General features: G+C 53.3%; 1 long non-coding RNA gene across 2 annotated transcripts; it reads right to left on the bottom strand.

Moving 5' to 3' along the window:
- Positions 1-15,842: 15,842 nt before the first annotated feature.
- Positions 15,843-25,607, bottom strand: LOC142043964 (uncharacterized). Of its 2 annotated transcripts, none has more exons than XR_012654177.1 (3): positions 25,392-25,607; positions 24,847-25,012; positions 15,843-15,980 (listed from the first exon to the last, which is right to left on the bottom strand). It is a non-coding gene; the product is annotated as an uncharacterized LOC142043964 (long non-coding RNA). The 2 variants fall into 2 exon arrangements; XR_012654176.1 differs by lacking the exon at positions 15,843-15,980 and adding an exon at positions 21,134-21,439.
- Positions 25,608-26,512: the final 905 nt, after the last annotated feature.

Below are 26,512 nucleotides of genomic sequence, written 5' to 3'. Positions count from 1 at the left end.
ATTACTCTCAGCTAAGTTGACTCTGGCAGGTCACTGGAGGCTGGAAAGAGCAACCTGCTCTGTGGCCTGGCTGTGCCTTAAAGCTGCAGATCTGTCTAGTAACGGGCCCCAGTGCTGGAGGGAACTGGCCATACTGGGAACATGAACACTGCAGCATGGGTCTGACCATGGGGCAGCAGGGGCCATACTGGGGATATATGCTGCTGAGAGAGGTGTTTGCTTTCCATTTTTGAGGCTTGTGTACCTCCCAGGGAATCACTGATGATTTTGCATGGATGGGGACCCTGGATCCTGCCCTGGTGGGGTGCACATTCGCACTCCTCGCCTGCATCTGCCCAGGCTTGGGGGTTCAGCGCTGTGAAGGGCATTCCTCTGTTGTGCTGCAGGGCATTTTAGACCACCATGGGAGGTTCACACCCTTCAACCAGGGGTGGTCTAGGCTTGAATTGAGATCTTTTCCATTTCTCCTCCTGGGTTTCCTTGGGGGGGGGGGACGAGAGGGACACAGTTCTCCGACCTCCTCTCTGCTCTCAGCCATGGCCAGGCTGCGCTGTGGCTCAGGAGCAGCCCCGCAGGAAGGAGCTGTGCAGATGGAAGGCTGGATGGGCTTTGAGGGGCTGATGGCCACAGGGCACGTGCCGAATATCCTGCTGGAGGGCTTCCACGCTCACACCACTCCCAGCAGGGTGTAAGCTGTCTCACTGTCTCTACTGCATTGCAGTAGACAGCTCCCAAAGGCTTCCAGAAGTCATGGGAGGTGCAGAGGGAAATGCATGGAAGAGATGATCCTGGTTAAGTGACGCGGAGCCTACTCTTATCAGGCATTAATGCAGGAGGGAGTGTCTTGACCTGTGAACCCAGAGCAGCAGAGGTCACAAACGTGCCAAAGTGACCTGTTTAAGGGGGTATGAAAGCCTGAGGACAGGAATTGGGTCAACAGCTGGCAAAATGGGAAGGAGACCTCAAAGGACAGACAGGTTTAGCCCTGACTCATCTGGGATCAACTTGGCAGCTGTGGGACAACCCCACACCACTCTTCAGGGTTATGTCACATACCCGCTGGCTTTTTGAGGCAGGCTGACTTCTTTTTCCATGACATTCTGCTTGTTTAAAATGTAGTGAATTAAAAAGTATGTCAGTCTGGCAAGGGGAGGGAGGAATTTTATCCTGCCACGTGAGTCTGCTCATGACCCAGAAGATACTGGCTTTTTGCTTTAGGCCTCCCTCAGGAAAATCCTTCTTGCATCTTCTAACTCAGAGCCTGTCTTACTGTCTCTCTCCAGCTGAGTGTATTTTGCTTGCAACTTTAATGTACATCATGGGCAACTCAGCAGCTAGCAGATGAACATGCTGGTAAGTGGGGTTAGATGAATTCCCTGGGATTTGTCTAATGAATTCATGCTTCTTCTTTCCTGGGAGCAGAAGTAGCCCTTCAGGCTGCAAGAGACTCAGATTCGAGGGTAGAAAAGAGAGACAGAAAGTAAAGCTTGCAGGAGGGAGGTGACTACGTGCACACGCGAGGAGTGTGCTGGAGCCGTCCTGAACACAACATGGCTGCTGAGGTCTTGAGCATCAGGAATGGTCCTGTAAGGTGAGGCTGCAGCGAGCAGAAAAATAAAAGCCTCCAGCTTCACGAGGTGAGGTATATCACGTCTTTATTTACTCACGGGCGACTGCAACATGGGCCGCCCCTTCCTCATCCCTGCATGCCATCTGCTGTCCTGGGTGATGGCAGTAACACTCCATACTTGGGTAAATACCCACGGGCAGGGTCTCACACTGGTGGATGAGCGGTGCCAGACCACCGGGTCCCATGAGCACCCTGCTGACCCACTTCATCCCCCGTGGGGCTGCGAGGGCCCGGGGACCCATGCCAGCTCAGTCTGTCCCGGCCCTTCCCAGTGAGGAAAATGGCAGCTGATGAGGCCCCAGCCCAGCCACAATCGCCCCTTTGTCTCCCTGGCAAGACAGCGTCAGTGAGAGCCCCTCACTCCTGGCTTTATCCGGGCGGCTGCGGGGCTGGGGGGCAGCGGCAGGGCCTGGGGAGGATGAGCGCTCTCCTCCATGCTGCCACCTGCCACGGTGCCGCCGGACCGTGTGCCTCCCGCCATGGCCTGGCGCGAAGCCCTCCTTCTCTGGCGCCGCTTGTGCACCCGCGCTGGGCTGAGAATCAGGGGGAGTGTGGGCAGGATGGCCGCGCGTGTCCTCCTCCTCCTCGGGATGGCTGCAGTCTCTGCAGAGACGCACATTCCGGCCTCATGCCGGCTGTTTTACCACAGACTTCTTCCCCCCACGGCGGGAGAATGAGCTGGCTCGGCAAGGTCTCCATGGCGGCCTCCACTGGCGTCTGTGGGGACACGGGGTGCCGGGGGGGGGGGCACGGGGGCTTCACGGGAGCCCTCCAGTAGCCCTGTGGGGCTGGAGGACCCCCGGGGTCCCCCCTGTGAGGAGAGGAGACCCCCCAGGCTGGCCCCCGCCCGGCCCCCACGGCCATTTCTGAGGTGGCACCGCCATCTAGTGACACGCAGCCAGGCTGCCCCGGCTCCCCCCGGCGGGTCCCCAGGGCGGGTGGTGGCCCCGTCCCCGTCCCCGTCCCCGTCCCCGTCCCCGTCCCCGTCCCCGTCCCAGTCCCCGTCCCAGTCCCCATTCCCGTCCCAGTCCCCGTTCCCGTCCCAGTCCCCGTCCCAGTCCCCGCCGTCCCCCATCTCCTCAGGAGGGAAACAAGGGGCTGGGTGAGGGAGGGAGCAGGAGTGGGCTCCCCTCCAGGCCGAGTGCCTTTTGGGGTGAGGTAGTGCAGAAACACCACAGTGCAAACCAGTGTTGGTTTATTTTGTAACATTTTTTTAAAAAAAAGCTCATTTCCTCACACGAGGGAAACCCAGCCCTCTCCGAGGGCCTGGCTGCAGAAACGCTCAGCTGCAGGGCCATCGCTCTCCTCAGGGTTAGCCGGGGTTTCTCCAGACCTGCCCCGGCTCCTGGGGGTTGTGTGGGAGCCCCATGGCCCATGTGTGGGGACCCGGCTGGGTGCCCTATCTCCCCCCTGAATACCACCCATGAGCGCAACAGGACAGACCCAGAGGAAGACCCCTACCCTACAGATGCCCAAAGTGAGGGGCTTGGCCCTGTCCTTGTGCCCAGCCCGCCCAGAGCCACCAGCAGTGACGACCAAACCTCGCCTGGCCCCAGCCTTGGCAGCCCGAAGCCTTCCCACCCCATGCTGCTCCTTCACCACATTCAGGGCCATCATTATATCTTTAACCCCCCCCATAACGTCCTCTTTCTGCCTCCGAAAACTGAACAAAGGCACTGGCTGTCCCGCTGGCTGCAGGAGGGGGCACGGGCCGACCCGTCTCTTGTCCCCCCTCCATTTTCCTCCCGCTGGCTGCCGAGAAAAGAGATTCAGCCGTGCCCACGGCATGTGAAAAGCCCCCGCCTGCCTTGTGTTTTATGAAGGAAAATCTCCTTGGGAGAGCAGCCAAACGTTCCCAGCCTCCTGCTGGGTGTTTCAGACGGGCGCGCTGGAGGATGCAAGGGCACGGCGGTCCTGCGTGTTTGGGGGGAGAGCGGGGGGACGGGGACGGGAGCTGCTGGGCTCTGCGAAAGCCGCCATCAGATTGCGCTGGAGGACGAGACGAGGAGGTCACTGCCTTGCTTGGGTGACTAGAGCCTGCTCTGTCTCTGCTGCCTGGAGGGAGCGAGTTTCACTGTCAGGCTGGGGATGCTGAGCTCCATGTACATCCTCAGTAAAGGAAGTGGAAAGATGGGGTCTGGCTCGTGTCTTCTGTGACCTGGGCACTGGCTGTGCCACTGCGGGCCACGGAGGGTCCCGTGTCCCTGACATGAGATGGGCTCCGTGTCGCATTGTGCTGGGTGCAGCCCCAAGGAGACTGGCTTTGCTGGTCCCTCTCCTGTCTGGATGTTCTCCTTTATTATCACCATACTTTTCCTTTCTCTTTCCTCCTGGCCTTCTCCCCACACACACCCACCCAGCACCTCTCCTGGACCACACAGCCCCACGCATTAGAGACCTTTCAGACCCAGCAACTATTTCAAAGGCAGCCAAGAGGCCCCCAGGGCTCCAACCCGCCAAATCAAACTCAAATTTGCAGCTTATATGCAAACATAATGTATCTGGACGCAGGGGCTCTGCTGGCACACAGAGCAAATAAACAGAAACACATGGCTAAGCCTGAAAGAGCAACAACCTCAGCTGCAGTTGAGAGCTGGGGTTTGTGGAAGGCTCTTAACTAGCAGCACCCAAAGTGAATTAATCACACCCGACTGCACCTCCAATGGGCACTGCCAGGCTGTGAGGTCCCATGCCTGTCTCTGCAGCAGGGCTGCACTTGAGAGCTCAGGGCGAGAAATGGGGAGACGGGGACGGGAACGGATGTTTCTACTCTGTAGCTGAACCGAAAACCGCAAGGACAAAGTCAGACAGGCTCAGACCCAAAGAGAGAGTCTCTGCCATGTTTCCTTTTCTGGTTCATTGTGCAAATGTTGTGTTCCACATGAAATTAAAACCTTCCTTTCTTTCTTTCTTGGGGGCTGTTTAATATCCTTTAAAGGCTTTTTCTCTTGCTTTTTAAGCTGGGACCAATTTCTCAGGGAAAATGCCACTTCCCAAAAGCACGTTTCATATCTGAAAACGATGAAATAAAACATGTAGCAGCTCCAGAATTAAACTTTTTATTGGCAAGCCCTAATGCAAAGTATTTCAAGGTTTTTATTGCATACATCCTCCTTCCCCTTCCTCTGTGAAGCCGCTGCCTCAATTTGACCCACACAAGCAGATAGCTTCACTCATTTTCAAAATTTGAATCTCTCATTTGCAAAACCAAAGAAACCTCGGCTCTTAAACCATTCAGCTCCCACTAGCGTGGCTCTCCCACTCCACCTTCCTGCCGCCTGGAGATGCTGCTCCTCCTTGCTTTATACATTTACTCCTCTAAAGTTTCCTGAAATGTGTTTCTGAGGTTTAAAACAATGTCCAAAAAAAGCCTCTGGTCCCCCAGCACGCTCCCTGCTGCCTTTTGTAGCCCAGATGCTGTGGTGTGTGACCCCGAGGTGGGGACTCAGCTGTGCAGCCGTGGCAGGGGCTGAGCAGCCCAGCAGCAGCTCAGGACTTTCCCCGGAGAGCTGTCTCCTGCCTGTGCTGTCCAGAGGGGCAATGGGATACACTGATTTTTCTGCACTAAAGCACATCCCTTTTCCAGACTTTTTCGCCCCTCCGAAGTGGACAGAGTGAAGGAGGGGAAAACCTCCTCCCAGCAGCTATCTCCTTTCCTCCCTGCCGCCTCTTCCCTTTGGAGAGGGGTGGCATGTGAAGGGCAGCTCCCAGCCCTTACGCTCCCTCACTGCAGGGTTTTCCTGCTGGAAAGTGTCCTTGTTCCCTCGGTGGATGGCATCGAGAGTTGAGACAGGTGCTTTTCTGTCGGAGATCGATGCAAAACCACCCTAACAAGTGCGCAAGCAGCCACGGTGGGGTGTGCTTTTCCTTGCTAAGCGTGCTGGGAGAGAGCAGTACAGGCAGACACAGGCAGCGTGTACAGGCAACTCCCGCTCCGCCCAAGGAACTGCACGCGTGTCACTCCCCTTCCCGACTCTTGGGTCTTGCTTCCTCCTCCTCATCACATCATGGTGTCTATATTTAGTCCCAGACGCTGCAAACACTTTTGCACGACTCCCATGGAGCGCCTGGCAGGATCAGGGCTGGGATTTCTTAGGGTGATTCTTTGGACCAGGAACACCCTGTTCAGTATTAATAACAAATAATGAGGGCAGTTCCTGGAGCACAACGTAATTATCCCTACCACGCTGGGGACTTCGTTAAAGGTCTGCCTCCACGTGAACAAGCAGGCTTTATCCAGCGCAGCCCATGAGAATGATCCAAGGAAAACCTCCCACGGACACCGGAGGAGGGCAGAAGGAGGCAGGGGGATCAGGGCCCCACCGAGCCACTTGGTGTCTCCTCTGATCAGCCTGTGTGTCCCAGCTTTGTGTCTGAGCTCCTGCGTGGCCCTGGGGACACGGCCGTCCTGGTGTGATGGGTGGGCGGCTCTCAGCTGTCACGTAGTGCCTCCCTGTGCATGGCTTGCAGGGGGCTTGGGCTGCAACCACTGCCCCCTCGTCCTGTGGCTCTTGGGGTACTCGGTCCCTCTGCCCAGCCCCTCCTTTCCAGGGATGCCTTTTGGAAAGCGTGTTTTCCCACACCACTCATTCACACCAGGGATAGAAGAAAAGGGAGATAAGGCGTTGCATGGGATGGCTCCCTTTCCCCTCCACATCAAAGCCCTGCGTTTATCGCCAGGTCCCTGCTGGGTGCGGGGCTGCTCGCCAGCTCCTTTTAGACAGCCTGGAAGGGGAAGGGGTCAGGGTCTGTCTCACTCGGTGACTTGGCCGAGGTCTGTGGTTTAACCACGGAGCAGCGCTGCCTGCAGCCCTGTCATAACTGCTTTCCACCCCAGGTCCCCTTGACTGACCAAGCCTCCCCAGGCGGACGGCCAGGGACCTGCTGCTGGGGTCCCATTGCCCTGCGGTGCAGGGCAGGGTGAGGAGGGAACTGTGGGTCCAGCCAAGGTTGTGGTTGTAAGCGAAGCTCTTTCATCCCCATTGTAAGATGGGCTCGTGGGAAGACCTGGGGACCTCCAGCTCCAGCAGCCCCTCCAGCAGCAGGGAGATGGATGGGTTTGGTGTAGAGAGGAGGCAGCAGGGGAGAGTTCAGCACATTTAGGAGGAGGATGAAGCACAGCAGGGGGTTAAAAGTCAACCTCTTTCCCCCTCCCAGTTCTTTCGGGTCAGAGGGAGCTTTCCAGGGTTATCAGCCGGGGCCAGCTGCTGGGAGGAAGGTGATGAGAGGTTGGGGGGCCTGGGGCGCCAGGGTGGCTGTGCCCGCTGGGTGCCGGGGCTCAAGCCCACTCAGCAAGAGCCATCCCTCTGACCTGGCTGCTGCCTGCAACGGTGCATAGCGAGACAACAGCGTGACCTTGGGGTACAGTTACACTCATAGGCATCCTTTACGCTGTTCCTCGACAGCTGCCTGGGAAAGGGCACACACAAATTCATGGATATAGAAACACTGAGGGATGAACCAAACCTCCCAGATGGAGGAAGCAGGACAGCAAAGAAAATGCAGGGCGCTCTGGGCAGTCCGTGTTGCCAGTGGTCAGTGGAGAGCTGGCCCCGTTGTGCACAACGCTGTACAAATGCCATCGAGGCACAACTCGTGCCTTGAGTCCTTTGCATCCTGCCCAAGTTTTTGCACCGCAGCCGATCAGCCCAGCTCCAGGGGAAGCTCTGCGGAGCCCTCTTGGCTTGGTGGGTGTGAGATGAGGCCCAGAATCTGCTGTAGTTGCCCTGTTTTGATGTTGTTAATGTGACATGTTGAATTAATTAAGTGCGTTTGGAGAAGGCTCTGGCGTTCCTCCCTTTGCAAGGGTTTTTACTTCAAAGGAAGGCAAACGATGAGAGTATCTTGCTCCCTGAAGTGCCTCAGCGTATCATGTCAAGGCAGCCCTTCTCTGCTGACCCTAGACCTGGGACACGTCCTACCCTCCAACGGCCAGAGATGAACAGCCACAGCGGAGCCACAAGCTCTCCCATCGGTGGGGGGGCTGGCTCTGGCCCTGCACAGCTCACAGCTGAGGGAAGATGCTCTGGGATTTTCAGGAGCATCAAAATTGTGTCTATGCAAATGGCTACCAAATCTGAGGTCTAGCCCATAACAGCCATGTCGGAAATATGCCTGGAGCTTCTCTGCTTCCCACACGGGCGCACCCCATCGCCCACTGGACCTGCTGTCCCCGCAGCTCTTCCCCAACACAGCCAGTGCCAACAAGCAGCTTCTGACTCACTTTCTCCAAAGAGCTCGACCCACTGGCTGTGACATGTGAGTCTGGAAACTTCAGGAGAACAAACTGGCTTTTTTTTAAAGCCCCCAAGGGGCTGAGGAGATGTTTCACACTCCTGCTGGGTTTGTCCACACAATGTTTTGCAGTGTTTGGTAGCAAAATAAGGCTGTTACAGGGCTCCTTTTGCATCTGTTTCCTTTGCCTGCATATCTTCCAGAGTCTTTTGCCCCAGTTTGCTGATTTTGTGACGATGGCCTTCAAAGCCCCTCCAGAGAGGACGGCAGCTGCGAGAAGAGCACTCACCTGCATTAGCAAAGAGCAAAAGGGTTTCAGAGCTGGGGGAAGCGCTAGTCTTTATATCAAAATAGCACCTGGGAGTATTGCCCCATGGCCATGGAGACAACCCTGCCCCAAGGAGCCTTCAGTCTCCCCAGGCAAAGGCAGATCGTGGCTCACCGGGAGAGACAGACAGGCAGCAGGGATGAGTGCCCTTGCTGTCCCCTCATGCAGCCTCTTGCACATCAGGGCTGATGTGTTACCAAATCACTGCTCTCTTTGGTTCCCCGGGATGGACAAGAAGTGTTTTACCCGTGACATTCAACAGCAGCTGGTTGATGTGTATTGGCAGGTCACTTAAAACTGCATAAAGGCAGAGCTAGTTACTGGTGGAGGCTCCCTGGCCTGTGATGCAGCATCCCTTCACTGGGGTCTGCACACTGGCAGCATTGTGTGGGAGATTTGATATTAAAGGTACAGAAAAGTAAAAAGCAAAAGTAGGAACAGGGAGTGCACAGCTCTCCCCTCCCTTCCCCAGGGAGTTTACTCCTTATCTAGCCCCACTCCCGTTTCCTTCTGGGATAAACCAGGAACGGGTGGATTTGATTTCCTTCACTTTGCAATTGATGTGGCCAACCCAGACCTCACCACAGTGCTGCTGCCACAGGCAGATGGAGAAGAGCCTCCAAAACTGCTGTCCGGGGAGGTTTGAGAATCAGCCGCACTCCAGAGCCACGGCTGCCACACCGGCACGGGAATGCTCTGGAAAATTCACTTACCAGGGCCTCTTCGTCTAAAGAAAAGTGGAGGCACCAGGGGTCCAATTACAATGTATTTAACATTTCTGAGCTCAGTGGGGCCTCACTGTCTCACAACTGGGTCATGGAATCAGCCCGAAGCTGCAATGTCAAACTGGCTCAAGGATTAAGTGTGTTGTAACTGGAGCTGTGAGCCCGGCACACTGGGAGGGGGAGAGTTTTATCTGGCTGTGATTGCAAAGTGGGAGCAGGTCTGCCGACCTGTGCTTTGCAAAGCGCTCAGCCATGTGTGGTCGCAGGATGTCTCGGAGGGCTGGCCAGAGCATTTGTGTGGCAGCATGTCCTCACGTCTACTTTGTGGGAGCTGAGCCCTCTTGCAGAGCTTTTCATGATGTCTCTGAAAGACAGTCTGGTGCTGCCGGGTGGTCCGGCCGAGCACTTTTGAGTGAAAAGGAGATCTGTGCTTGCAAAGCCGCCCTTCAGCCCCAAAATAAACAGTTGCCGCGGTCCCCCTTTGCAAGGATGGTCACAAGCATTGGGTCTGCTTGATACTGGCTGAAGACTGGTACCCACTGCCCTTGTATTTCCCCCCTCCCCAGAGCCCTGCTCACGTTTCTTGCTCTCTGGCTTGTCCTCATTGCAGTAATGTGTGCGTGGGGAGTTTCCTGTTGTGAAGCTGGCGGGGGGAGACCTGGGTTTGAATGGTCTGTGGAGGGATTTCTGACTCTTGACACTCCCATAATAGATGAAAAATGAAACAAAACCAGAGCTGAAATGTCATGTCAACCCAAGCAAAAGAGAGTGAAACACCCATCATTTTAGGTTGATCAACATTTACTTTACACTTTGAAATCTTGAAAAGTTACAATAGCACCATTTCCTAGCCGGGAGAGGAGTTGGTGCTTCTCTGAAGGAGGTAAAAGGCAGCAACCTGCCCTGGCGGGGATGTTTCCCTAAAGATGTGTCCATGAAGGTCTGCACAGCCTGAGGCAGGAGTTCGGGGAGAGCTGCTTTCCTCTGCTGTCACAGAAATCCCACCTTCCTCTGCCCGACATTTTGGGAAGCCAAGTCTCCTTGCCTGTGCAATGGGGCAATATGTGCTAGAAAGGGAGTTTGGAGCCAGTAGCGGAGAAAGCCCTTTCACACGTGCAGGGAAAGCAGCAAGCCCTGAGCTTTGGTCGACCTGGCTCCATCTGCTACAGCCAAGCAGGAGATCTAGCTGCAGTTGTGGGGAAGTGCAAGTGAGAAGACAACCCTGTCGTCGTGCTTGGAGAAGGGAAAAAAGGGTTTGAATCAAAGGCTCAGCTTTGCTTTCCCGTGCTGGGCTTTGCTTTGTTCTGTGGCTCTGCTTCCCCCTCCTCGGCTATCAGATCCTCTCCCCAGAGGAAGCTGGCAGCCGTGCCTGCTCTGGAGGCATTGCGCGGCTATTGTGTCTGCACAGATGGACAAACAAACAGGCCGTGGGCTCGGGGCGCTCGGGGCAGCCCCCTAGTCCAGCCCTGCACGCCTTGGGCTGGGGGGGCGTTTGTCGCATCCTTTCTAGCGTGGTCCCCAGGGTCAAGGACTGCGGGGAAGCGTGATCTGTTGTAGCAGGAAAACAGGAAACGGCGCTGGTGGCAGGAATTTGTTTCATTTAGTGTTTCATGTCCCAGGGAGGTGTGGGGCCGAGGCTTGTTGCATCACGCTGCTGGAGGCCGGGTCTCGAGCAGCCACACGCCAGGCGACCCTGTCCTCCTTCATTAGCTAAGGTGTCTTTGTGGGGAGTCCTTGCACCCCAAGTGGGACTGGGTGTCACGGGGTCTGCCATCACCCCTGACATACCCGTGTCCAACTCTGCTAGGGTCGGGGCACTGTGAATGCCACCGGGGAATGGGTCAGGATGTATCCAAGCAGAAGGTAATGCCCATTGCACATACTGCTCCTCCAGCTCCAATATAAACACATCCCGCTGATGCTGACTCTAGGGTGGGTGCACAATGCGGGCCCTTGCCCCATGCTGTGCCCCGCACCTGCCTGGGTGGTCCTGGGTGCCCTGGGGGATGCCTAGGCTGTGAATCAGACCTTTGCTAGTCCAGACGCCCCATGCAGTGCAGATTGGCTCCCTGCATTGTGTGCCAAAGGAGAAAGGGCCAGGGATCGTTCATGTGGCCAGTGGGCACAGTGCCGTGATGGGGAGCAGTGCATGGCCAGGTCCAGCAGGACGCCCTGTGTTATCTGTGCTCAAACATCTGCGCCGCACTGTTACACCAGTGTTTACTCCATAAAGACATGCCGCAGCAGCCACGGGTTTTGCTCCAGGATGCCTTCCTGTGCGGCGGGAGCTTGAAATCCTTGCTGCTGCTGGGCTGCTGTGGTGGGAAGTGCCAGGGCTGGATTTCTGGTTCCTGGCTCTGAATCGCTACCTGTGGACGCATCAGCCTGTCCCATGGCTGCGCAGGTCCTGGCAAGCTGCATCTGGGGGAGCGGTGCCTACTCGGAGAACTGCCTGGGTCCGTGTGCCCCCTCGGACCGGAGCACTGGCCCCACTGCTCACCCAGAGCAGCCACCGCCCCGAGGCCCGGAAAGCCCTGCCTTCACCCGCTGATAATCCGCCAGACTGCCAGGTGGCCCTTGTATAAACCGTATTTGTGTTCCTGGGGAAACAATGCTGCTCGCATTGTTTAGGGCTGAAATAGTGTCCTGGAGAGCCTTGGAGCCCTCGGAAAGCTCTGGCATTCTATAAATATAGAGAGGCACCTGGGAAGGGAGAATGGAGTTGGCGACAGTTGGTAGAAGGAAGGTTTCTGCCCATCTCCAGGTTGTCTCACACTTGCTTGTGGTCCTGGGTCATCTGGACCGCAGGGAGCCATGGCCAAGGTGCCAGCTTAGCATCCTTCGCCCGCGGCCAGACCCAGGGGAGCTGAGAAAGGACTGTGCCTGCCTGGGAGGACCTTCACGGGGCTCCTGGTTGCGACCTGCACCCCTCCCCGTGCGCACACCACTGCAGGCACACGCACACGCGCCCCGCTCCCGGCCCCGCTCACACCAGCTCCCGTTTCCTCCCCGAGGCGGCCACAGCAGGCGGGATTAGTGATTTATTAATGAAGCGGAGTGACTGTGCTGCTGGGGCGTGCCAGGCGGAAATGTCTGCTCGGAGAGATTGGATAACCCTCTGGCCTGTTTCCCTTTGCAGCCTTCAAACGGCCGCAGCTCCCAGAAGCACCATATCCTTTTCCTCTTGCTGCCAGCTCGCTCCCTCCCTGGGGCAGGCTGGCTGCCACTGAAGGCAGAGGGGGGATGCAGGGACGTCCTCGCTCAGCCCAGAGGGGTAAAAACCCCATGGTGGGAGCTGCTCAGGGAAGGGACAGGTTCATGAGTTGATTCTGGAAGTGATGTGCAGGGTGATGTGAGCCCTCCCTCCTGCACCCATGGGGCGTGGGAGTCCCACCGCCTCCACCAGTCTTTCTCTGGGTCCCGTGTCTGCACCCGAATCATCTGGACTTGGGTTACTTTAGGGGATGCGGGGAACAGCTTTGCTCTTGGGCTGGGCTGGGTGGCAGCTAGTTCAGGCTCACAGGTAGGGTTTCAAAAGGAAAGATGCAAAGTGCAGTACTTTTGATAGAGTTTCTTGGGGGAATAATTTAATTTAGTGTGTCCTGTGCAGTGGGCATCTGCTTTGGGCTCGTAAGCTTATGCACAAACATCCCAAAGCCAGTCAAAACCAAACTGTACAGACAGTTTTTGTAGCCTTCCAACCTGGGAGACCAGAGCTTTGCTTTGCACCCACAAACCTCAAACCCCAGACTCTGCACGAGGTATTCAGAAGGTTGATAAATGTTCCCTGAAGCCCTTGTCCGAGTGTACGGCCTCGGCCCATACAGGGGAGGGCAGGACCTCTGCTCTCTTGAGTTTAGTGTCTGATCAGTGGCACCAGTCACAGGATCATCTTTTGTGATTTGGTTGCCACAAGATCCATAATTTGTTTATTATAATAATTGGTGATAACAGATATTGCCATTCCAGTTGCTCTAGGAATAAAGCTGTGTTTAACTCTGGGGAACTCTAAAAGTAAACAACCAGAGAAGAACTAGCTCAGTGAGCAATCGCTCTTGGGCTGAAATCTTGCCTGGGAAAACTGCAGCCAGGAGCAAATATTTATGGCTGAACTGTAAACGCCTGTGAGGAAAGCTTTTATATCGGGAGCCACGGCTGTCCATGCCGTGCCAGTGTACGCTCTGCTCCGATGCTGGGTGGGCTCTGGACTATGTACACCAGGACCTGTCTTCAAGGTGCTTGGGCCTCCACTTTATGATAAACATAAAAAAAGTCTTGTTCCAACAAAGATGCATTACCTGGGGTTTCCAGGCATGGAGAGCCGGTGGCCAGCCGCAGTGCAGCGTGTCCCCAGCGTGGCTGTAACCACAGGCCGTTGAGCGTGGAAGGAATGTCTGTGCACCCACATGCACGCACGTGGCCTGTGCATCCCGCAGCAGCTCCGCTACGGCCCGTGGCCAGCTCCTGCCCACCTCTGTCAGCGCAAACTGCTTCCAGGAAATGGGTTGGGAGAGGAAACAAGCACTAATGAAGAATTCCTTGGTGAAAAATTTGTTTCTAGGACAGCTAGATTATTTTGTCCTTGAGAGGCGGGGGAGGGAGATAATACAAACGGCCTCATTGCATTCCAGCCTTGGCTTTGGGGATGCTGATGCTGTGCTAGCCAAGGGCCCTGTCTGGGGGTGCCCCATCACCCTCTTGTTCCTATCAAGCCCCCCCTTGCCCTGTGCTGCTGTGGGAGCAAAAGCATCTGCTGCAGGGCTGCTCCTCTACAACCGTGTGCTGCTCCTGCATCTGCCCTGCCTGCTCCTGGCTTTGGGGACCGGGGCTCCCACCTCATCCCCATCCTGCAGCATCCCTGGAAGGGTCATCCTGCCCCGGTCCTCAGCTCAAGGCAAATGCAGCACTGGCTCCATGACGAGCAGCAGCTCTGGGGCTTTGGGCAGAGCTGAGGGACCAGCTGGTTGTTGTTATCCTGTACCGGGGAGGAAAGGGCATTGACTTAGATCTTTACTGAACAGAAACAGGGGTGGTCATAGGGTGAGCTGCATCCAAAGAGCCAAACCCAGAGTCCGCTTTTGAGGAGCCTGGGGAAAAATATAGCCTAATTTAAAAGGTGGAAGCGCTCCTTTCAGATCAGAAGGGTCCCTCTGGGATTTATGCAGGGGATGCATGTCCCCTGCCAGGGACAGCAGTCCCTGGGGGGTGCCCCGGGCTGGCTCAGCGGGCACCAGACCAGGGACAGGCAAGTGGCAGGGACTGTCACAGCCATGAAATGCCCTGTGAGCACCCTCCGGCCATGGGCTGGGGCATTTGCTGAGGCTGTCAGGGACCAGTGCTGTGCCAGGAGCTGAAGGCACATGCAGGACAGGAGTCAGCACTGGGGCTGCTTGCTGGGGCTCTGGGGCTGCCCCGGGTTCCTGAGTGGCATTTTCTCTGCGAGCCCCCAACTGCCTTTCATCTCCTGCACTCAGGAGTGACTCAGGCCAGGAAAACCGAGGGACGTGGCGGGCTGTTTCCACCATATTGGGATGACTTGCGTGTCCTCCTCAGGCTCCCGTGGCAGCTCCCAGCCCGGGGCTGCTGGCCGCTCTGCACACCGGGTTGCCCGGAGCATCCACGCCCCAGCTGAGCCGGCAGCGTGCTGTGGGCAGCGCGGCCGCTCGGCGTTTCGTGGGCGGACGGCAGCAACGACATTCCTTCGGAGATGGGACGTTTCTGCTCAGGAAGGCCTGAAAAAAGCCAGGGACAAAGGGGGGAAGTGATGGCGGCTCTATCTGGAGTTATCTTGCCGCTGCACTTGTGGGGGCCGCTGAGTGACAGCGCTTTTCTGTTTCACTCCGGAGAGTCAGGAAACACTCATCTCCGCCGGCTCCCTTCCTGCCCTGCCTTGCCCCGCGCTGTGGTTCGGTGGGCCCCGGGCAGGGGGACGGAGCCCGGCTGCCTCTCCCGGCGCTGCCTGGAGTCGGTGGGCACCGCTGAGGAAGCCCTGTGGGTCCCTGTGCCAGCACATCCTAAATCTCCAAAGCTAAAGTGCAGAAGCCGGGTGGGCTTCTCGTATGTGGAGCAGCTCATCAGCCAGGGTGTCAATGGAGGGTAACTGCCTTTTACCCAAACTAGCTTGCTCCAGCGGGTGAGAAATCGGTCAAACAGCCCCAGTCAGCTTGAAGACCCCCAAACCAGCTGCTTTCCACCGTTTCCTCACTCTTGTTAGTTCATTTAAATCAGATCATTTCTCTGACTTGGCTTCTCAGCAGAACCCTGAGTGAGGAAAGCCGGTAGCGGCGTCTCTGGCAGTTTGCTGGCTCCCGGCCCCCCACGCCGCGGGGCGGCAGCGAGGGTAGGAAAGGGCAGGGCATTGCATGTGGTCCCCCGGCGGGCACACGAGCCTGGGATGGGGAAAAAACAGCCCAGCCGTGCCACGGACCTGCAGGAAGCCGGCACATCGCAGGGCTCTAGGAGAGAAATGAAGCCCCATTCCTGCATCCAAACTGGCCCTGGGGGGACCCGGGGACAACTGCGCAAGGAGGGGATCCCCCCCAGCACAGCGTTAGTGCAGGGTGCAGGACCATTGTATCATCTTCCCTGAAATGGGAAGCGAAAGAGTAGCAGTAAAAGGATGTTTAGCTTAACCCTGTCTGCTTTGGAGTATCCTGTGCTGAAATGTTGCTTTACAGCTTCTTCCAGAGCATGCTCAGCTCTGGATGCCAGCGATGCACCTGGGACTTCAATAGAAACAAAGGAATCTGTTTTCTCTCCCTTTAGGAGTGGAAGAATTGCAATAATATTTTCAGTTGGAAAGACTGTTTTTTCCACCATGAAAAAAGTGTTTTATTTTGGCTAATAACACTTAGCATGTCTTGAGCCAAAACCAGCCCCAAAGGTGTTGGCTGGACTGAGCTATAGCTTCTCCTGCTTTCCTGCTGCCTCTGTTTCAGTGAAGCACGGTCTGCCTGGCCTGGTGTCGTGGGGCCCTTGGTGCCAGCGGTGGGACAGGAATAAGGATTTCTCTTGCCCATGTGCTCAGAGCCAGTGCACAAATCCCAGGTCCTGCCATGGAGACCTGAAGGAAGGAGTTTATACAGTATAACAAAACACAGTGGGAAACAGGTTTATCACTAGAACAGGCTTCAATACTCACCCTTAAACTGGTGTTTAAGGTGCATTTCAGTATCTTTCAAACAATTTTTTTTTACAGCTCACTTGTCAGCCAGGTTCTTTGCCAGTGTTGCCCCAGCCAGGAGATCGCGCATGGCTCCAGTGTGATTTCAACCCCGCTTTTATTACTTTTACAATCGTGTTTGGTCTCATTTGCTTTGCTGTTGCAAACAGCAGGTTTGACGAGGCACCATTTGCAGCAGCTTCTCCAGCACATGGGATTGATAAAGAGCAGTGGCGATAGCCTCAGCCCTGCGAGAGCCGAGCTGCCAACCCTGAGCGAAGGGGAAGGGAGGCAATTAAGAAGCCAGCGGGAAAGCAAGTGATTTCTGTCACTGCCGCTCCATGCCTCTGCTCAGCATGAAATTGCAGCGGCCGCAGGGGTCAGGGAGCCTTGGGAAGTTGCGGCAGCATGTCCCCGGGCTGGGCAAGGATCTGCTCTTCCTGGAGTGATTTTTTTAGGGATCTCCATTTCTGGGGCAAGTGCAACCAGGGGGGTTGTAGCCAGGCCCTACTTCCAGGTAGTGAAAATACCATTGCTGGAGAATCCGGTTTCCTTTTCAGGCTTTTTAAAATTATTTGAACACAGAAGTTTCCACAGCGACTTACAGATTTGGAAATGTGGGCGTTGTGTTTTTGGTGACATTATGGACTTCAGAGAGTTGCCACATTTCAGATCTGAAACAGAGACGTTTGCTTGGGCTCCGACTGGGGTGCACAGCCCACTGCTAACCCCAGTGTGTCCAGAGATGGGATACGGTCTCCTCTGCTGGTCCCACATCCCGGACGGGGCCACCTCACTCTGAGCTGGTGTCGGCTCCCTGTGATGGAAATGTCACAGCGACTGGCTGCAAACCTGCCACAGTCTGTGGGCTGAGCAGTTCTACACTAATAACAGATTTTTCTAGGGCCAAGTTCCTAAAGTCCCGCAAAAACAGGGCTTTGTCATGGAAATGCTGAGACGACATTAATGGCAGTGTCCTGAACACAACTCTAATTAAAGAGAGGAAGGAGAACTGAAGCAGGATGTCCTGTTTGGCTGCCCAGGATGGAAAGCTTGTCACAAATAAAGTGCATTCTCGTACTTTGTCTCCGTCCCTCTGCACAAGGCTTTCCCAGATTCTGCAAACATTCATTTTTCTTATCTCTCCTGGATTCTTGTTTCTTTTCTTTTGAAATGGCTCCTCACAAGAATGTTTTTTCTCTGCTGTATTCCCCACCGAGCTCTCAAGCACACCAATCAAACAAATGTCATCTCCTCGAACACAAAGTGAATGTGCTTTTTATTCCTTGAACAGAATCACTTGGGCACAATAGCTGGTTGGCTCCGCACAAAGAAACTTTCCTATTAACCTCTCAGAATAAGCTCTGGCAAGCAAGCAGGGACAGGCAAATCAAAGCTGGGAGCAAGATGGCAAAAGTTTCTTTTCGAAAACAGGCTTTCCACTGAATTAGCCCAGGGTATGTCACAACCAATCTCCGAGCTGCTTCCTATGATAGCAGAAAAATAAATCAAAATCAAAACAAAGCCCCAAAAAGAAAAAAAAGGAATTCAGAAGTTACAGACAAATAATTTAGTTCACTGTGCCACAGGAATCCTGATGCAACTGATTTTTGTGCTCATATAGAACCTATTGAGTGTTGGTGGCTTTGTACCTGGGACTAGTCTCACTGAAGCTCAAATTTAAAGCTGATACTTGAGCTCAAAACACTGTCCCAGCAGCGCTCTCCTGCAAATCCCGGATGCAAAATCTGGTATGTTTATGGAAAATAAGATGCACGATCCGAACTGAAGTCTTCATTTGTGCAGCAGGAGGAACCGGGCACGTGACGATGTGCTGCTCCAATGACTTATTTCTCTGCTACCAACTGGCTGATCTAGATGTTATCGCTCCTGCTGTGACATTGGCTGCGGTGCCTTTGCTGACCTGCTCGTTCGCTGGGAGTGCAGACCCTCTCTGGGCTGGCGCCAGGGAGGCAGCAGCTCCAGGGCTGGTGTGCAGGGTGGATTTCTATGAATAAAGCAACTGAAGGCTCCCTGCAGCACACTGGGCTGGCACAGCCTCCAGCAGCCTCACTGAGCCCCGGGTCCTCCAGGACTAGAGGAAAAGTGCCCTTTCACTGCTCAGTGAAAGTTGGGTCGTTCCCAGCGTTTCTGCTAGACGAGTTGTCTCCTCTCTGTTGGGGCACATGGGTGACACTCGCCTGCCTGGAGTGGGGTAGAAATCCTGATGTCTGTGCACAGCCCTGGTTGGGACTGAATTCTGCTGCCTTCTGATGGGCAAAGCAAGGAGTGTGGGGGGGGATGAGCTTACTCCAATCCCACAGGGGATCTTGCAGCCCTACGGGTGATGTGGACCTCAGGGCTTCTCTCATTGCACCTCCAGCTCTGCCACTATCCCTGGCCTTGCACAAGTACTTATGACCCTGTGGCGATCTGCCTTTCCTCGGAGTCCCCATGGGGCACAGCCTGCCTGGTCCCACCACAGTAGCGCTTGTCCTCCCAGTCTGTCCTGGACTTGCAAACCCAGTGCCGTGACTCTGCTAAACCCATCCTTCCTGTGAAGGGAACAAAAAACCTGCTGGTACCCAGCCTTACACATCCAACTCCACCAACACCAGCTCCCTGCTCTTCAAATAACCCACCACTGGCTTTTACACTGCAAACCATCGGTGCCTCTGTGTCATCAGCCTGATGGTCACACAGCACTTTCTCTTGGCTGATGGGGATTGTCCCACCAGGGAAAGCCAGCAGGTACGAGCAAGGTGAACTGGGATTTGTGTTGTCTTTTCCCTGACCATGCCCTGAGGGTGCCCTCTGGGCTCTCCTGGACTTTGCGCCTTTCCCTTGTCCTTCTGCAGCCCTCCTTCTCCTCGAGCCCCTGCTCAGAGGGTGCATTCCTGCAGAGCTATGTACACATCCCCCACATTGCTGGCACTGCTCCGAGAGCCTGTCCCCGACACACCGGCATGACTGTGAGCTGTCGCAGCGACTAGGGGAAAGTTTAAGCCTCCTCATTCTTGCAGGTTAATGAATTACCTTTACGCACCAAGGTGCTGGCTGGGAGTTTAAGGGGAACAGAAATAAGAATAGAAAACCACGGGGCTGGCAAATTCCTATGCACATGGTGCACCGTAATCCTTGCCTCCTCCATACACCACTCACACCGCTCTTCTGCTGACATCCCAGGCTGGACGTGGGGATGGGCTCACCCAGCTTGGCTCCCTTGGTGTCAACAGACCCATAAGCAGAACCTGAGTTTCACTCAGGCTTCACCTGGGCGGGCTTGGTCTGAAACTTTTGGTAGTAAAAGGTAAAAATGTGTGTTGGAGGTGGTAGCGGCAGTGGAGGCGAGGGACCAGACCTGCTGCAGAGAGCTGGAGGATGACACCATTTCCTCATGCAGTGAGTCATCGAAGCCACGGCATTTCCAGATGCACCTTTGCCTAGCGCCGGGCTCTGCAGACATATGACCTTAGCAGAGACGATGCCCGACCCATTCAGAAGCGATTGTGTTTGTCCCTCTGGCTCTCCATCGGCTCCGGTTTTGTCCCTCTGAGTGCTGGCGGGGGTATCCCTCCAGCTGTACGCACTGAGGCCGGACAACTTTGGAGAAGAAAAGTGGAAGCCTGCCAAGATTTATTTGTAGAACCGCAGCTTTAGTATCGAGAGGTGATTTCATCCGAGCTCAGCTGTGAGGTGTCCGTGATGTGCTGTCAGGGGACTCTGCACCCGGGTTGCTTTGCTCCGGGGTAAGTCAGCGGAGCCAGGTGAGCCGCTGGGCAGGCAGGCTGGCTCCGGCCAAACTCAGTGAGGCTGCCTGCCTGGATAAAACCAGGATGAAGGCAAAAAGAGAGCACAAAATAATGTATTTAACCATTAGGCCACAATCATCCTTCCTGCAGTGATCGCAGAGGAGCTCCCCCCGGGAGAAATTTGGCCCATTTTGTCTAATTAGTTTCTTTCCTGCTGACACTTGCTGACATTTGCTGCTGACATTGCCCAGCCGCAGCTTCACATTCTGAGCAAATATTTTGCTTGGATGGGAGAAAATCAGCTCCGAGGAGTTTGTGTGAGTATGTGGGAACCCAAACTGGAGCTGGATCCCCTGTGTTCCCTTGGGCCCCTGCTTATTACCTGCGGCCCTGGAGGAAAGCGGGCCTGGGAAAGCGATGCTCTTGCTGCAGCCTGCACAATGCGAGCTGTTAACCTGAGCTCTGGTTTTAGGGTAGAAACCCCTCATGCAGGTTTGTGCTGGAGATTTGGCACAGGTCTGACTGATGCTGTGAAAAGTGGTGAGAAGGAGGGAAGGGCGATGAGTCCCTCAGCTGCAGTGGGTTATAAGCTAAAGCTCTTTACTCAGGGTTGCTCTGGCAAAGCGCTGGGTACCATGGGGAGGTCCCAGACTGCGGTACTCGCCTCGACTGGTTCTGGGGCTGACTGCCTCAAACATCCTAAAGTGCTTCGTGCTCTTGGAGATAGGATGCTTAAGCATCCTATCAAGGTCTAAACCCCTGTATTCACCAGGTCTTGAGCTTCCTCGGGAATCTGGCTTGCATGGGGAGAGAAAGAAATATGGAGAAAAGTACTCTGTGGATATTCAGGGCCCACTAAAATGGAGACTAAAATGGTGAGGACTGAAATGGTTAGGACTTATAGACGAGACCACAAAGATAGTGTACTGACACGTAGTCAAGCCCCTGAGGTCTCAGTTCACATCCTCTTTCCAGGGAAGCTGGGAGAGGGTTTTTTGGTTGACTGAAAAGGGACCAAAAAAGGTGGGGCCAGTGTGAGGTCTTGACCACATAACAGGTTGAGTTGATGCCCTACCTGCTTGTACAGACAGCTATAATAGGACTTTTGGGGAGAAAGGCAAGAGGATCCACTAAATCACATCCACCAAATCTCATCTGACCCACTAGCCTGGCAGCACTGGGGAGGGACAAAGAGAAAAATGGTAAATATTTTGCAGAAAAAACCAGGGATGGTCCCTCCTAGCCAGGAACTGTTGACAGGTTTCAGTGACGCCCTTCACCTAGGATAACTAATTGGGGAGCACGCGGTGCAGCGTTTGCAGTCGGGCCCCGCCGCCGAAGGATGGCGCGAGCAATTGCGGGAGCCCTTTGTCAGGAAAAAGCCTTTATGACTATATTTGTGCAGGCAGCTCTAAATGCTCAGACCTTTATTCTTTCAGGCTTTTAAACTAAAGGTCATTTTCTCTTCCCTTCCAGAAAAAAAAAAAAGAAAAAAAAGAAAAAAAAAGTGAATTCCTCTTGACGCAGATCCCCTTCCCCTCTGGATGGGAGTTCAATTGTTCTTGCAAGCAAGCTTCAAATCTGCTCCTCGCATTCACTTCCTTTTTCCTGCCCGAAAGGAAACAGAGATTTCTGACTGTGTGAACTAGTCCTTTATTTAAGGATACAAGAAAATAGCTAAATGCTAATTCAGTGTAGCGCTATGCACTTTAGCATGCTGCATGGCAAAACAAAAGAAAGAGAAACATATCCCCGCCCTTCCCAGTTGAATTGTAAACTGCACACTGATTTGAGTATAATGGGTATTTATGAAAGTTATACTAAAACATTTACTGAAGTCCAATGCAAACCAAAAACTTCAGTCAGGAAGTTTTTAGCTACCAAAAATAATCACCAGGCCCTGGCTAATATTTTTAACGATCATGCGTTCTTGGGAATTTCCTCTTCCCTCCATGGAGATAAGTGATTAAACAAAATAAAGGCAGTGGCCATTTTGATACACTGCAACATGTCAGAGAAGAGACATATCAACAGTTCTTTTTTTGTATCTTTTTCCTAAGTCTTGACTTCTGCATTCACTGTCTGACTTTTAGGCTCAATTCCACTTCTCTATTATGTTGCTGAAAACCAGTGAAGTCAGCAGAAAAGCCATGAAAGTTTCTTGGGTAGGACTTTTAAGCCAAGGTATTAGATCCACTAATGGGCTGATCTATTACACGCCTTATTAATTTTACAAAAAAGACATTGAGCGCTATTCAGCTGCATGTTATTTGGCTTAATCATTTCTGTAGGATGCTGTTAGTGTAATGTCCTGTCCATTCTTTAGGTCTTCTCCATGGAGACCTCCTCTGGACTTAGTCCCACACAATGAGATCAGAACCGGCCTTTTGAGTGCATTTTTCAATACACCAAGTATTTTTGACATAGAAAACTTTTAATCGGTTGTGTTTTGTTCTGCAACTGGGCAGTTTTAAAATTTCAATTATTGTTGTCTGTAATGACCAGTAAGAGTTGCTGGGAAAGGGAGTGTCAGCTGCAGGCAGGGAGGAGGAGGGCTCTTAGTCCTCAGGACTTTGGTGGAAGATGGAGAAGCCCAGAAGTTGCCTTCTCAGGATCTAACACCATTTTGTGCCATGCAGATAGCTTTGTTGTGGTGAGAAGGAAATGTTTCCCCTTTTGGTGCCTTGACCCAGAAGCCAGCGTTGTGTAAGCCAGCATGAAGGTGCTGCTCAAGCCTCCGGCTTTAGGCACTGGGAAGTTTGTGCCTCTGCACCACCTGAATCACACAACTGCTCTGGTGTGGTGCATGGCTCTTTTGTCAGACCTTACAAAGGGATGGCTTTTATTCCTTATCCTCTATTTTCATGATATGCCTTTTCCTCCCAGTCATTCCTGATGGTGTTGCATAAGGATTTCATAGAAATAAATGGTCACCGAAGGTCTTCCAAACCAGGTCCCTTGTAAGGGAGGGGAGAGCACAAAGAGAAGAGCTGAACTCCCAGGTGGTGATAAATCATCCTCGAGAAATCCAGCTCATCCTTTTCAAACACACACTTATGTCAAGGACATTAAGGTACGTGGCTTGTTGCAATAAAGTACAGTTTTCACTGACTCATTAAAACAAAGGTTAATCTTGATTAGCTCTCAAGATGTTTGTGTATCACCAAAGCAACCCATTAAGCTTTGAAGCAGGGAGAGGACATTTTCTTTTTGCATCCTCAGAATGAAGGCAGGTCTGTGGTGGTTCTCACTTGCTTGATCATTTGGTATTACTTTGTGAGGAGAATTAAAAATGCATATTTTGGATCTTTGCTGAAAGAAAAGTTCTGCATTTTGGATTTGAACTCTGTTGTCAAAGGACAGTAAAAATAGAAGAATGACTGTAATTGTATCCATCTGTAGAGATGCTCCTGGTGCAAGAAAGGGGCAGCTGGATTAGCTGTATGAAATTTTGGCGGTGGAAAATGTTTTCCCATCTTTCTGTGCTGGAGGGAGCTGGCTCCAAGGCAGGCACCAGGGACGTGCAGGGACCGCATCTCCTCGTACCTCAGGGAGTCGGGGGGGAACATGCCGTTTTCCTAGCCCAGTAAGGACCCCAGGCACTTGGGTCCCTATTTGGTCTGTGATAGTTCTTCTCCGTAGGGACTTGCAATGAGAGAGGCCCTCACAGTCTAGTTCTCCAAGCTGAGAAACCTGCTTTGTCCTTGCATGGACAAGGAGACACTGAAACCCCTGCAGTGTAGATCTAATCCACCCTGTGTGTCTTTCCATTGCACATGGGTTTCAAAAAGATACGGTCTTGCTCAAATATTTTCTGAATGCCTGATACCTTTCTGCTGCAAGGGGAGGTATCTGTGAGCGATACAAAGCTGCTCCACCAGGACAACACTGAAACCTTATCTCACACCAAAGGGCAGATAAAGGAACATTTTACCAAGCTGGCTTAGCAAAAGAGAGGCTCTGGGCTTTTTCCTGTCTCTGTTCTTGATGCTATCACAAAAGCAGCAGCAAGGGATGGCCACATCCCCGACCTTGGGTACACAGGGCTCCCAGTGGTACCCCAGGCTGCACTGCTGCAGAGCAGGGGAGTTTGTCCCCCAGGCCAGGGTTAGCTGCCTGTGTGCAAGACAGCAACTTGCACAATATTTCGTCTATGCTCCCTATCTCCCTCACTTTCTCCCCCTCACTTATCAGGCTTTCCTTGAACTCTTTGTCAAGAGCAAGAGTGAGAGGGGAGGCTGAGCCCACAGGGTCGCTCAGATGAAGCACACCAAGGGCTGGTGTGCCACTCAGCCTGCCTGCACAGGAGCTGCCCACCACGAGTCTTACAGGAATGTATTTTTCACGGGAAATCACACACAGGCTCTCTTGGTAACTAATACACAGTCCTTGGCAGCTACGTGTGTGGGAGTGCTTCAGTAGTGTCTTGAGGCGGCTCTGATTCAGGAAAGTACAGATGTACAAGGTGCTTTATGGTAAGGTCTGGCTGATCTTTTGATGCCAGTCTTAATTTTGCTGGAGTTGATTTATGGGCCTGGACAAGCTGACCTCGATGATACAAGCTTGCTGGCGCTGAGGTTCCCCTGCACCTCTGACACAGCACAGAAGCACTTGCAGAGTTTTAAGCATGCACTCAAGCATTGCCTGCGACAGAAACACCTCCCTGGCTGGGGGCTGTGTCCTGCACGTAGCCTTTGCTTTGGCTTATTTCAAGGTTAGAGACACCCTGGAAGAACCTGCCAATCTTCTGTAGGAAACACTACTTAAAGTTGGCATTATCGAGGTCAGCCTCTAGCTTTCTGTCATCACAACCCTAACTCCTTGTGCAACATGGTGTTGAATATCTAATTAACAAATTGGTAGCAATTAGCCTTTGGTGTTAATGAGCAGCTGCTAGTACCAATGGGAGGGAGAGGACACCTTATGGGTGTCAGGACACCTTGAAAAATGTCTTTATTGCAAAAGTGGAGACTTCCATGAGGAACGAGAGACATGCACAAAGAGGAGGTCTTTACCCAAAGTGGGCCCAAGCTGACTTCTCCTGGGGAAGAGACCCAGCCGCTCTCCAGTGGCATCTGCAGCCTCCAGTCCTGGCAGTGGTGGCAGTGGATCCAGCCATCCCTGGATGATGTTGCACGGTGCTTCCCAAGTGTTGAAAATCAGGAGTCTTTTTGACTCTTACTGTCGGAGATAAAATAAGCATTTACTGTGATATAAAAAATCTAGAGACACAAAAAGCCTTGGGCAAGTTGAAACAACAAAGACCTCAGAAGAGGCAGCTACCCCAAAGCATCTTTTCTATACCTCTCTTTATGATCTTTTTTTTAAATGAAAAGACTAATAATCAAAGAGCTGAGGGAACAAATGTTCCCCAAACAGCTCTGCCAAAAGAGCCTTCCCCAGTGCTGTTTCTCTGTGCCTGGCGGGGGGGTCCCAGTGACATCACACAGCATCATCGTGTGCCTCCCCAGATACTTCACTGGCAAGGTTTTGTTTTAACAATTATGCTTTTTTTAACCCTTAGGGAAATTTGAGTGGGAAAAATACAATTTCAACTAACCATTCAAATTTCAGGGCTCTAAAGTTCAAAACTCAATTTTTGAACTGGGGGACTTTGATAGTTTCAGAGGAACTTTTCTCCTGAATTCCGATTTCTCTGAAATCTGCAATATTCTCTGTAAAGCGTGGATAAAATTCCTTTTCATAGAAGATTTTCACCAGGAGAAGACAGATCTGTTTCCCAGCCAGGATGCGGTTGCCTGCCAGACTCCCGAGGCTCTCCCTGCACAGCGAGAAGCGCTAATGGAGAATACAATCTCTGAACTTGATTAATTACGTCTGCACTACGCGGGTATTCCCACGGCACCCTCAAAACTTCTTGGTCCTGCCCCGGAGTGCAGGAGGCACACCGTAATCTCCGGGCTGGACTCTGCCTAACTCTGTCCCCTGTTGTTTTCACCAGCATCCTCTCCAGAAGAACAGGCTGGAAAACGGCCAGGTAGGTTTTAGAGGTGCCACTCCTCCCCAGAAGCTCATGAGATCTGGGCATGCAAGACCTGGTGCTTCACAATAAATATCAGCAAGGGGATGAGTTGGCTGGGGTGCAGCTCATCCAGGGTATGGTGGGCTGAACAGGGCATTGTAAGAAATGCCCCCAGTGCTGAAACCTGACTGCTGGGGGTCTTGCATTGGTACTGGTAGTTCTGAGCATCCTGGCAATGGCATGGGCACGCTGCAGAGCAGCGCCAGCACCTGGCTCCAGGTCCCCGCAGGTGCCCTGTGCATCCCATGTGCAGCATCTTCCGCAGCTGGAGAAATCAAGAGGTTGTTAAAGCATGAGGATGGCAACCTGGGTTCAGTGGAGGACGAGCAGTGAAAGGTTTTGCTTTTCCTCCCCTGCTCCCCAAAGAGGTTCAGGTTTGAAATACTGTTTCCTCTTACACTTTCAGGCTCAAGCAAGTATCTGCTTCTTCTGCTGAGAAAAGAATTAAACCCAGTGAAAGCTCATGACACCTAAAATTAGCAGTTAAATTTATGTAGCAGGTTTCATGCAGGAATCTAAAACCAGTTCATGGATGTTACTCGAGCAAGCAGCACAACACCCCTGTGATGGGACTGGTGCTTTTATTATCCACTGATGAGAAAGCAGGCAAGGGACGGTAAAATAGTTTTTCCATGGAG

Source organism: Buteo buteo, chromosome 23 (genome assembly GCF_964188355.1).
Source record: "Buteo buteo chromosome 23, bButBut1.hap1.1, whole genome shotgun sequence".
Classification (NCBI taxonomy): Eukaryota; Metazoa; Chordata; class Aves; order Accipitriformes; family Accipitridae; genus Buteo; species Buteo buteo.
This window is presented reverse-complemented; position numbering and strand designations above follow the sequence as displayed.